Below are 12,514 nucleotides of genomic sequence, written 5' to 3'. Positions count from 1 at the left end.
CCGCTGCCTTGGGTTCCCGCCCCCGCCCCCCAAGTGTGAAATGCACGTGGCAGGAAGGAGACTGATCCACCCCGCGGCGACTCTAGAATCTTCGGCAAAGATGCGCCTGTGGTGCTTAGCTTTACTGGCGCCCAGGGGGCCCTGGGAGCGGGGTCGGGTTGCTCAAGTATTGTTGCTACTTCTTAATGCAACGCGTGGCAGTGCGATTGGTCACCTACCGACTTCGGGAGCTCAGACTGCGGGACTGGATACACTAATGCAAGTTCACGTGTTCTGCGTGTCACTTCGACCCCCAGACTGTGGAGAAACTCTCTCCTAAAGGCTCAGGCTTTTCTAGGAGGCATTGTTCTGGTTTTCCGAGGGCTTAGTCTGTTTCCGCACGTCGTTACAAATGGCAGTGTATTTCCTCCGGCCCGAGTCGGGTTAGATGCAGGTCGGTGGAAGCCTCTGCTCAGCAGCTGGGAGCGAGAGATGGAAAGAGAAGGCTCCAGGCACATAAGCCCCTCTGCCAGGTTTCCAGGAACAGGTCTGGGCGGCACGGGGCACTGATTCTCAACTACCCGCCCCCCACCTCCGGGGGATACGCTCGGGCGCCCCAAGCGCGTGCACGCCCCGGCCCGGCCGCCACGGGGGTCCCCGAACCGAAAGATGCCAGCGATGTGCTCGCCTGAGGTCGCGGGCTGGCTGTTCCAAAGGTCCGGCGCAGCCTGAGCTTAAAGCCACCCCGGGAGGGCATCTTCCCGCCGGGGGCGGGCCTGGTGTTGGGGGGCTGCGAGCGAGGGTTTCCCGGCGAACTTGAGGGAGTCGGAAGTGACAGTGCTTAGTACACAGTAGTAAACTTTTATTTTCCTCCCACAGCAAACAACGTCAAGGCAGGGGTAGTGTTTAGCTGCTAATCTGGGGGGAGAACGGGGACGGGGGAGGGAATGAGAATGAGGGGTGCGCAGCCTTTGGAGGCCTCCAGAATCCGTCCCCGGGCCAGGGCGGCTTGCTGAGAGTCCCGGAGCTGGAAGCCGAGGGCGGACGCTCGTACCACCGAGTTAGGGCCGCTGAGGGAGTCTGCGTGTGAAGAGCCCCCTCCCCTGTCCGAAGGTCCTTTGCACTTTTCAGCCGCGGAAGAGAGGACACTCTGGAAAGGAAGGCACGGCACGGGCCGTTTCCAGACGCTCTGTAAGGGACGGGCCGCCTGCCGGGGGTGGAAACCCGTATTTGCACCCTCTTGCCTCGAAACTCATCTCCCCGGCAGTGTCTTGCCCTCCCACGTCCTCGGGTGACTCAGCTGACCTGAAGTGCCCACGCTGTGGAAGACCAAGGGCAGTACTTTTCGAAGAAGGTTGGAGGTTTGATTGCACGGGGACGTGTTTCCACTAAGGTCGAAAGCGGCCACCTGCGCCCTCCGCCTGCCCCTCCTCGGGCCCCGCGGGGAGGAAGGGGACGGACCCGCACGCGCGCGCCCCACGCACTTCGTTGGCGCGTGGGAAGCGCAGCGGGCGCTGTACATCCACTCGTGTTCGCAACCTGCGGCCGGCGGACCCCTCCTCAGAGCCGAAAGCCGGCTAGGGCCATTCATCAGCGTGAAGTGTTACTCAGGGACGACCCCTAAATCACGGCCAGAGTAGCAGGTGCCCTGATTGGTCACCGCCGGGAGCCTCGCCGCTTTCCCGAACCCGACGCGGCCGGGAGGGGGCAACGAGGGAGGGGCGGCGAGCGCGCTCCAGGCCGGCAAATCCCCGTTGGCAGAAAAAGGCACCAGCCGGGAAGCTCTTTTTTTGAATGAAGAAGCAGAGGAAATAAAGTCCCTGTCATCTTGACTAGTGGCGGCGCGGACGAGGCCGCGATTACAAACGATCAGCGCCCGGTCCAGCTCGGCCCGCACGGGGGGAAAAGCGCATGGTAGGCTTGGCTTCTCCGCTCGCCCTCCCTCCCTCTTTCCCTCTCTCTCTCTCTCTCTCTCTCTCCCTCCCTCTCTCTCCGTCTCTCCGTCTCTCCCTCCCTCTCTCTCCTTCTCTCTCCCTCTCTCTCCTTCTCTCTCCCTCTCTCTCTCCCTCTCTCTCTCCCTCCCTCTCTCTCCTTCCCTCTCTCCCTCTCTCCCTCTCTCCCTCCCTCTCTCTCTCTCTCTCCCTCTCTCTCTCCCTCTCTCTCCCTCCCTCTCTCTCTCCTCCCTCTCTCTGCTGCCCTCTCTCTTTCTCTCTCTCCCTCCCTCTCTCCGTCTCTCTCTCTGTCTCTCTCTCCGTCTCTCTCGCACACACGCGGACACGTGTACGCGCCTGGGCTCGGGCACTCTCGGCCCGGCGCGTCCCCTCGCCACACCGTTAAGGTCCCGGCCCGCCCGCCCTGCCCTCGTCCTCGTCCCCTCCCCCGCCGCCTCCATCCTCGGGCTCCCGGGCGGCCCCGGGAGCGAAAACGCCGGCCCCGCCTCGCCTGCCGCGCGGGGGGGGGGGCGGAGGGGCGGGCGGGCGAGGGGGAGCGCGGGGGAGACGAGAAAGTGAACTCCGCGGCGCCCGGCGCGCGCTGCCCCTCGCCGCGTCCCTCGCCGCCGGGCCGGGAAGGAAGTTGTAACGCCCCGCGCGCCCCGCCCGCCCCCCCCCGGCGGGTCCCCCCGCGCCCGGCTCCTCGAACGCGGCCCGGGGCTGTGCGCGCGCGCTGCTCGGGTGGACGCGGCGGGCAGAGCGCGGTAAGTGCGGCGCCGCCGCCGGCGCGCCCTCCTTCCTTTCGGGGGCCCGGGCCCGGGCCGCGGCGCCGGGGGGGCGGGGGGCGGGCTGTCCCCGGGGCCGGCCGCCGGCCCCCGCCCCGCCCTCGCGTCGGCCCGGTTCCCGGGGACGTGGACCCGCGCCTCCGCCAGCGCCCGCCGAGCCACGCTGGGGCGGAGCGGAGGGCGGGGACGCTGCCCGGAGCGGCGGGCCTCGACGGGACTCGAGCTGAGAAGCCCGGACGAGGCTGGAGGCGGGCACGCGGGTGTCCCGAGGCGGGCGCTTGAGCGCCCGGAGGCCGAGGCGCCTGCAGCTCGGGGTCCAAGTCCGCCTCGCGAGGGACGGCGGGCTAGGGGGTCTTTACGGCGGCTTCCGGGAGTCGAGGCGACACCTCGGCGGCTCGCGGGCCGTTCTCACCGCCGCGCCTTCAGGGCGCTTGGGGGGTGATCTGCCGCTAAGGCTCGCCGCGGAGGAAGGGTAAGGAGGAATTCCGGCGCGCGACACCGCCAGGACTTTTGGTTTCCGAAGTCCTTGTGATTTAGAGCTAGAGGGAAGTTCCCAGGGACTTCGGGGTGAGCGCGGTGGAAGTGAAGGGGGCGAGCGCTGTCCAAACACTTTTTACAGCGCCCCAGACGGCTGAGATCTCGAGAAGAGGACTGTGTCTTCATGATACTCTCTCTTATCTTCTGGCAATGTATTTGTCAGACATTTGCAGGCTCTGGCAGAATCCACTGGGTGGTCTTTTCACTCGAAATAGAAATATGTTCAGGCATATTACCTTTCCCTTCTGTTGTCAAAAGAAGGAGGAAAAAAAAAAAGACAGGACTGGCATCTTTGGAGAGCTTGGAAGAGTATCCCAAAAGATGGTTACTGCAACTGAACAGAACTTGGTGATTTGATTCCTTTCGTGAATTTGTTTAAAATACGATACACACACACACACACACACACACACACACAGGCACACAGGCACACACACACACACACACCCATCTCCCAGTTGCCTGCCTGGAGAAGAAGTACTTGTAGTCTTTCTAGTATATCAGGAACAGAGTTTAGAATTAAGAGTAACTGTGTAATTAATCATTATCGGTTTTAATGTTTCAGTTGAAACAAAAGAGTTTACAGATATGCCAACAATCTTGCTTTGTGCATTCCTTAATATGTTCATTAATTATCTACTTCTAGCTTGTATTTCTTAGTATATGGCATTCTTGGAAGAGCCTTGAAACTTTCGATTTGTGATTCTAAATGCAGAGCAAATATTTAATTCTTGCTCTAAGAGTGAGAGGCTAGTTCAGTAATATGACTTGCTAATCCCACTTTAAAATGTCATGGCATTCACAAATTATTCCTAAATTCTTTAAGGAGGGGGGGTTATAATGAGTTTAGTTATTCTATTTTGTATTTCAGGATTATGTGTATCTCTCTTCCTGTTGCATTTTCCTTAAGTCTTTTTTCTTTGATGAATTTTAATATTCCTCTTACTCAAAGGTACTATTTTTTGCTAGTAGTAAATATATTTTTAATTTTTAGAAGAATATTAGGAGGAAAAGTAGTTCCTTTGAGTAAGACAAATATATTGTACATATACTACACAATTTTAATGAAAAATGTACTTATATGCTAATAACTGTAGGAGCGCTTATATATTTGGAAAATACATTCGTATCCTCTGCCAGTAGCATCCACATTAGCCACGCATAGACAGAGAACGTCGACCCTAATGAGGATTGCTCGGTTATTTAAAATAAAGCAGATAAATTTATAGTAGAATTTCGAGTACTTATTTTTCAAAATTGAATCATTTTGCATGGCTCTGTTTATTTTCTAGAAAGCATGTTTTAGGTCAATTACAGAGGCTTTTCTTATTATGATCTTGGAGGCGTGTCATGAGTCTTTTTGGCTAGAAAAGGGAACAACATGCTTTATTAGACTGAGGACAAAGAAAGATAAGGATGCTTACCTTTGCATAGAAGAAGGCACTTAAACAGAGTGAAAGTTGTAAATTTATTTGGAAAGAAAACCTAGCTAAACAATAATCATCCAGTTGGCAAGTTCAAGCTGGTCTTTCTTATCTTTGCTTCTGAGAACCAAGAGTAATTTTTCTCTTTATAAAGAGTCGGGCAAATAAGAAACCAGACAAAAGTGTATGCCTGTCATCGTGAGCAGAATGTGCTATCGGAAGTACCTGATCAACCTTGAGCTGGATGTACAAAAAATGATATTTTTGCCATAGCTATGAGAGTGTTTGGAAATGCTGAAGTCTGTCCTTTCTACAACGGTACTGGGAAGTAAGTCCTGAGGATGGCCATAGTCTGCTAGAAAACCACCATGAAGATAACTTTGTTAGTTTATTAATGCTGATTATTTTAATATACTTACCTCCCTCCTATTAAACTTTATTTCTCCCTTTAAACATTTGGTATCTGGGAGGCTGAGGAATGTCATCAAGGTATTAGACTTATGTGAGTCAGTGCACTCACCAGCATTAATGAACTGTCTGCCCTCTTCTTGAAGATATGCTGTAGAAATCTGTTAAGCACGTTCAGGTACGCGTTGCTTATCTAACAATGTTTTATTTGATAGTCAAATGTCCATTTTGACTTTTAGGACATGCTTTTTTTTTTTTTTACTTACATGGAGAATATCAGGAAAGAATACAGTAACTTGCTATCAAACTTTTACTCTGATCCGCAATCAATCATACATCCCTTTGAATTTTTTCAATGAAAGTCGTATTTGTTTTATAAAGTAGAACGAGAGTGGGGAAGAATTTCACATGCATTCAGAATAAAGAAGCGTAACCAAAAACTAGTACAATAATGCCATGCTACTGAAAAGTTTCAACAACTGAGTCTTAAATATTATGTCACGTAAGCTTCTTTGAGGACACATTCAGAACATGATTTTGGAGATACCGGCTATTTTAAGAGTCCTGATTGGCACTTTTATGAGTAACAAAAAAAAAAAAAAAAAAAAGATTTCTTAGTTTCAAACTGATTAATTGTTGTGTCTTATAAAAACTGATTTATTTTATACTTTTTTATACCAAGCATTACCATTATGAAGCTCTCCTTCTAATTGAGATTAATGTTTCTGAGCAAAGAAGTGGTTTGGAGAGCTGCATTCATTTTGAGTGCTGTTGTAATCAGTTTTAGATACAGCATTCCACAATGGACCAGTTTGCATCCAAACCTGCCTTATTATGTAGAATTAACTTGTTGGTGATTGATAGTAATACTTCTACATCCTGAGAAGTCATTTGTTTCCAAACAAGCGTGATGGTTTGTACGAGTTTCAAAATATTACTTCTCATCGTTAAAACATCCTTTGGGAGACCTAATTTGAACTTTCTCTAAGAACTAGATAAAGCATGCAGAAGCAATTTATTAATACATTTTCAACTAAAATAGCCTTTTCCCCCCCAGTACAATATGTCTCAAGGTATGTTTTCTCGCTCATCAAAAGGTTTTATCATCTTTTGGGTCATAAATGGTGAACGTTATACATTTAGGTTATTTCCTTTTTTGTTTATATCAACATTCTAGTTGAGTTTTTAAGGATTTCTTAAAATTGTAGATCTGCATCTCGCGCGTGGGTGATACTAATTTCACAAGGTGGTAGGTATAATCCTGACAGTCAGGGGTTGTGCATGTGGAGGTTATTCTTCATCCTCTTTGGAAACCTGGAGAGATGGTAGATGGTACTGTCCCTGCGGTGCTGTTTGCATTTGTTTCTTAGTTGTGTCCAGCCGGCTTCAGCTTTATCCGCTTTTTATTCTTTTCTGAAAGACCACGTTAAGATTTTCTTGGGCGTGTAGCTTACTGTGCTACATGCTTATCGTCTCAGTAAAATAAAATATTAAAAGCATAGACTCTAAGATTAATACAGATAAGTATTCGAATATAGCCTGGTGTGCAGGATATTTAAACAAGGATGGAGCTGCTCTATAGATACATGTGAAGTTCCACAGTGACATTGTTCTTTGCTTTCAGGAAGAAAAGACTTGGTGGGAAACATGTTTATTGTATTTTAATTTTCCTCTGTATACTCATAGATTATTTACATTGAATCAGTGTTTCTCCAGTTAAGAACATTCATTTAGAACAGTTTTTAATACTAAAATAGTTGACTTAAGTGGCCATTTTCAAAGCCTTTTTTTAGCCAGCCATTAGAATGTAAACTCTCAAAGCGCAGAAACACGCTCTAAGATATACAGATGTTTCGTATACCAAAACTACTGTAGGACTCATTAATTTGAAAGAATTTTGATAAAATTTTTTATGGTTTTGATTCAGTAACTCTGATAACTGGCTAGTTAGAACAGCTACATAGTAGTCTCATAAAAGAGAACGTCTACTCAAACCTGTTTATACTTTAAATAAGTCACTGTACAAATTAATGTCAGTATCATAGAATATACTTATCAGCCATGTAAATAAAGGATTGAAACCATCTCAGATATCATATGATGATGATGATGGTGATGATGATGATGGTAATGATGAGACTGTTACTGCCCTGTTGGTAACTTTTGCAGTCTTGGAAGGGCTAGTCCTGATTTTCAAACAAGTTCGTGATAGGTGGCAGTCTTAACTGAGTTCCATGGCTTCAGTGAAATAGTAGATGGTTCTAATGCAATAAGCAGCATGGGTAGAATGGAGTGTATCGTATGGTCAAACTATGGTTGCATTCTGTATTGTAGATTAGGAGTTAACAACCACTTAATGGAGATGTGGCAGTTTAAAAGTCATTTTCCCTACATCTGTAGTCCTCTGGCTCACCCGGAGCGTGCAAAACAGAGAACATCCCTTTTGAAAGTGAAGTGTTTTGGAAAAAATAAGCGCATATATTCACACTTGGAAGTTCATGGTCCATGACATGAAAGTTAGTGTGGGATTCTGTGTGTTGATAAGGTGTTTTCAGGTATTGCAGGAGCAGGGATGATGTGACTTGCGTTTCCAGGGGAGAGAATCATACTACCTAATAATAATCATATTATCAGGTTATTTCATAATAATAATTTTATAACCGGGTCTACTGGGCCTCTGCCTCAAAACCAAAAGGAGAGAGAGAGAGAGAGAGAGAAGTGGGGAGAGGAAGAGGAGACAATATGAATATGAATATCTTTTAGGCTGTGATAGTCCTTTGAGCATTTTCTGTGTGTAGCAGCGTATTTGACAGGAAAAGCAGTCTATAAACGGCATATATGGTCATTTAAGTTAATTGGGTAAGTACAGGAGAAAATTAACTTCTAAATTTTTTTCACTTTAAGTATGTGCGTTTTAGATCCCTGCAAGAGAATATGAACTTTGTTGGTTTTTTAAAAAAAAATCATCGAAGGAATTCTAAATATTGTATATGGTTCTTCTTGTTGACGGGGAAAAGGAAACATATTAACAGCTCTATTTTATAGGTATACTTCCTTTGTATATGGGACTAAACACCAACTTATAAATTTTATGTAGAGACTTACAAAAACCATTCTGATTATTTTAAAGGATCGTTTAGGAGGTAACTTACAAGGTCACTCATCTTTGAAGATAAGGCTCATAACCAGTATATTTCAGTCATTCTGTCATTTTGTCCATGATCAGTTATACTTGCCAGAATTGTTGTGATAATTCCTCTTGAGATGGCCACAATTTAGACAGAAATAACGGCTTGGTAATGACTGTCTTCCTTCAGTCAGGTTCTGAAGCATTTCTGAATAGTAAGATGATGTGAATTTGTGGTCCCTACTTCCCCCAGCAGGAAAAAAAAAGAAAAAAAAGAAAAGCTAATCTCTTATTAGAATGGATGATTTCATCTCGAGTGAAGCTCGACGAATCTTTTATGGTTAGAATTGTGGACCTCCTATCAGTGTGAGGGAGTGAGGTGTCTTTGATAACAGGGGCATTTCCAGAGAAGAGGTCCTTCTTTCCTCAGGAGCATGTCCAGCACCTACATGTTCAGCATTTGGCCTCCGTACTGAGAGGTATCATAGGAGAGCTCATGGACTTGGACCACACACTGGAAGGTATGTTCTGCAGAGAGTCACAAGACAAGACTGAAGTGACTTTCATTTAATTTTTAATTTTTCACGCAACAAGAAATGTATGAAGTATTTTAATGGGTTTGCAGGAAGCACCTGCAACTGCGTTCATGTTGGGATGTGTTTATTTCGGTAGTTATCATAGTGAACCTATTGAAAAGTATACTTGTTTTTTATCCTCCATCTACCAAATGCTCTTTTAAAGTGTAACATCTCTGCTAATACTTTTATCAGAGAATTTGGAATTTGCCAACGTGGAGGTGGGAAAAATTGGCAGGCGATTGGTTCTTTCAAATAGCTCTTAAAAAACAAAAAAAGCTGGCACAGGGCTTGTCACTTAAAACAATTACGAAAACCAGGAGAAGACAGATGTCAATTTTATTTCTTCAGAATTTATAATAACTTCCAGCTAAAGAAAGCTGTCGTCAGTCCTGTAGTTCTAGAAGAACAAATCTGTGACTTTTAGTTTTCCTCTGAAGAACAACAGAAAAAAGTGTCATGAACAGCGTTATTACATTTTTATAAGCAAAAAAATGAATATTGGAACATGTAAATTCCTTTCTCTTACATTTCGTGTAATGAGAATAATAAAGGTAGGAAAAATACTGTAAACAATAACTAATCTAGTAATTTAAATAGAGAAAAGTGACTCACCCTAATAGCATGAAGGAGCAAAAGCTATGATGTGCCCAAGCATATTTTGTCTCTTGGCTGTCACAGATGTAAGGCATCCTTCCTGCAGGGTTGTTGCCGAATTCTGTGATAGTATCAATAATACTTGTAGAATAATTCAATATAATCAAAATAACTAAAATGTTAAACTTTTTCATGTTCACTAATACTTAAAGAGACATTCCTAAAGAATTAGAATGCTTTTGAAAGTAACCGTATCTTCTAGGACAAAGAGACTATGTTTGTTTCCTTACCAAGCTGTTGCTGACTTTGGATCCAGGAAGGGGTGAAGCTTGAAGTGAACGTCTTGCCCGATATTATCCTTCAAGTTAGAACGTTTTCCCTCTATGATATATTCCTAAGTTTGTATTTCTACTTTGAGTTCATTTTCAACTTGTCTTTCTCCTGTGAAGCTGTTAGCATATTTAACATTTGAAATAAATTTTAATTTAAACAAAAATGAAAGTTACGACACTCAGGTAAGGTGCACCTGTCAGAGCAGAGTTGAATCCTCACTTTGAGTACATTTTATGTCTTTGTATAACTTTTTCTTGCCAAATATTAATAGAACAGCCTGTCCTGTATTTCCTGTGATTAAAAACTCAAATAGAGCAAACTTCTTCCTTAGTACAGTCCCTAGAAAATACAGTCTCTGAAAGAGAAGACTCTGGCATCATAAAAATTTTGTAAACAGTGTTGGCATGTTGATTTGCCAATAAAATCCTTTTTCTTTGTTACTAATTTTAAAAATTACATGTGTATCAGGGCCTTTGAATCAATACTTTATGAAAGATAAAATGCTTTAATATTTGCTATCCTGTGTTTTAATGGTGATATAATTTTCTTCTATGTTGTTTTAATTTGTATGACATTAGGTGGTGTAGTATGTGTATAGTGTTATTACTTTCAAGGCAAATATATCATTGCAAAGGATGAAATTTTAAAATTAAATTTATTTGAAAAATTCCTTTTGTAAACATTTGAAGCATAATAAATTGTAGTTAAAAATGCAGCCTCTGGCTTCCCTGGTGGCGCAGTGGTTGAGAGTCCGCCTGCCGATGCAGGGGACGCGGGTTCGTGCCCCGGTCCGGAAGGATCCCACATGCCGCGGAGCGGCTGGGCCCGTGAGCCATGGCCGCTGAGCCTGCGTGTCCGGAGCCTGTGCTCCACAACGGGAGAGGCCACGGCAGTGAGAGGCCCGCGTACCGCAGGAAAAAAAAAAAAAAATTGCAGCCTCAAACAAAAAAAGTCCTCATTTTATATTTTTTCAAATTCAAATATTGTTTTACTAATATGTGTGTGTGTAAATAAACCCTAAATTTAAACTTTCCACTTACGGTTTTTATCTTTTATCTATGTTTCCACTAATCACAGCTTCAGAGTGATTTTAAAATAGTAGTAATCAAAACATGCACTAACTCCAGTCTAAGTAGTTAAAGAAACCTAAAAGGAATTAAGACGATTAGATAAATCTGGTGTTCTAGAAATCATAAAAATACTTTGATTTAACGAATATCCCATTTTACATAATCGAGACACTTGGAGAATATTTCTTAATACATATGTGTGCAATGTCCACACAGATAACGAAAAAGTTACATGTTACAAAAATGAAAGATGAATGATGCATTTATATTATCTTCCTTAAGTTGCCCAGCATGAATTTGTAAAATAAATGTTATATTTTAAGATACATCATTTATTGATATTCTAGTTTCAAGTCATCTCAGTAAAATTCATATAATCTTGCATTTCATTTAACTGTGGTATTAGCAAGTTGGATCAACCTTGAATCAGTATAGCCGATAACAGAAGCCTAATCTCTTTCTCTTGAAGTTTCATATAAAATCTGCACCTTCCAGTAAAACAGTTCTGCTCTACAATGCAGGTGTGTGGTATCTCTACGCACGAGGGAGCTGGAGGGGAGGACGCATGCTCGTTTTGTAAGGTGCCATTAATTAATTCTCCTCACATCATCCGATGAAAGGAGCTTTTAAAAACTGCATTGTGCTTCAGATAGGAATTGTAACACATCAAGGTTGTGAATTTTATATTTAGCTATCAGCAAATGATAATGTGAGTTAACACAGATCATTAACGTATCACATCTTAAATGTATCTGTTTATCACGTTTAAGGTATACGGATTGGTTGTGTAGTTACCACTTGAGCTTTGAAAAGGCTATATTCTCTCTTCTGGGACAAAGTGAGAGAGTGGCAGGGACATATATACGCTACCAAATGTAAAATAGCTAGCTAGTGGGAAGCAGCCGCATCGCACAGGGAGATCAGCTCGGTGCTTTGTGACCACCTAGAGGGGTGGGATAGGGAGGGTGGGAGGGAGACACAAGAGGGAGGGGATATGGGGATATATGTATTCGTATAGCTGATTCACTTTGTTATACAGCAGAAGCTAACACACCACTGTAAAGCAATTATACTCCAATAAAGATGTTAAAAAATAAAAGGCTATAATTCACTGTGGAAATTTTAAATGTTGAAAAGAAGCAAAGTATTAGTGGTTCTCAATCTTGAAGATTGTTATTAGTGTAAGCCTTGGAGGGACTGTTTTATTATTATTATTATTTTGTTTTTGCCTTTTTTAGAAAAAGTCATTCCTTCTGGGGTATGTCTTATCATTTAATTTTAAGCCTGGAATATAAGCATTTCATTTAGGAATAGATGTAAATTTTTAGTGCACATTATGCTTTTTCTTTTCCAAAGGAAAGGATCTCAGTACTTTCTGGGTGAGGTTTTGGTTCTTTTAGGATTAAGATTCATTGGTATTAATGGCTAATTTTGGTGGAAGAGTGTTACATAGTTTTTAAGTCCTCGTTATTACTTTTAAAAGAATATCCCATCAGGAAGAGGGGGCTTTGTGGACAAGTTGTCACTCTTTGATGAAGGATTATACATCCTCCCCTAATTCTGTGATCCCAGAATCTATTACACAGCGGTTTTATCAAATAGCACTAGACTAGCCTGGCCATCATTTCATTTCCTTTAAAAAGTTAATTGATTCCTTTCCTAAATCTAATATTTATGTAGCACTGTAGTCTAAATATATATTTTAGGCATTAATAGATTCAGCTCCTAAAATCCAGAGGTTCATAATT

General features: G+C 43.9%; 1 protein-coding gene across 1 annotated transcript in view; it reads left to right on the top strand.

Moving 5' to 3' along the window:
- Window positions 1–1,746: 1,746 nt before the first annotated feature.
- Window positions 1,747–12,514, top strand: part of LOC309977502 (teneurin-3-like) — a gene marked incomplete at its 3' end in the record, with an annotated part of 201,209 nt that continues 190,441 nt past the window's right edge. Inside the window, exon 1 of the mRNA XM_082863618.1 lies at window positions 1,747–1,893. The remainder of the gene's footprint in view (window positions 1,894–12,514) is intronic.

The sequence above is a fragment of the Leucopleurus acutus genome, assembly GCF_964270905.1.
Source record: "Leucopleurus acutus genome assembly, chromosome: 21".
Lineage (NCBI taxonomy): Eukaryota > Metazoa > Chordata > Mammalia > Artiodactyla > Delphinidae > Leucopleurus > Leucopleurus acutus.
Note: the sequence above shows the minus strand (reverse complement) of the source record. Positions and strands in the feature narration are given on the sequence as shown.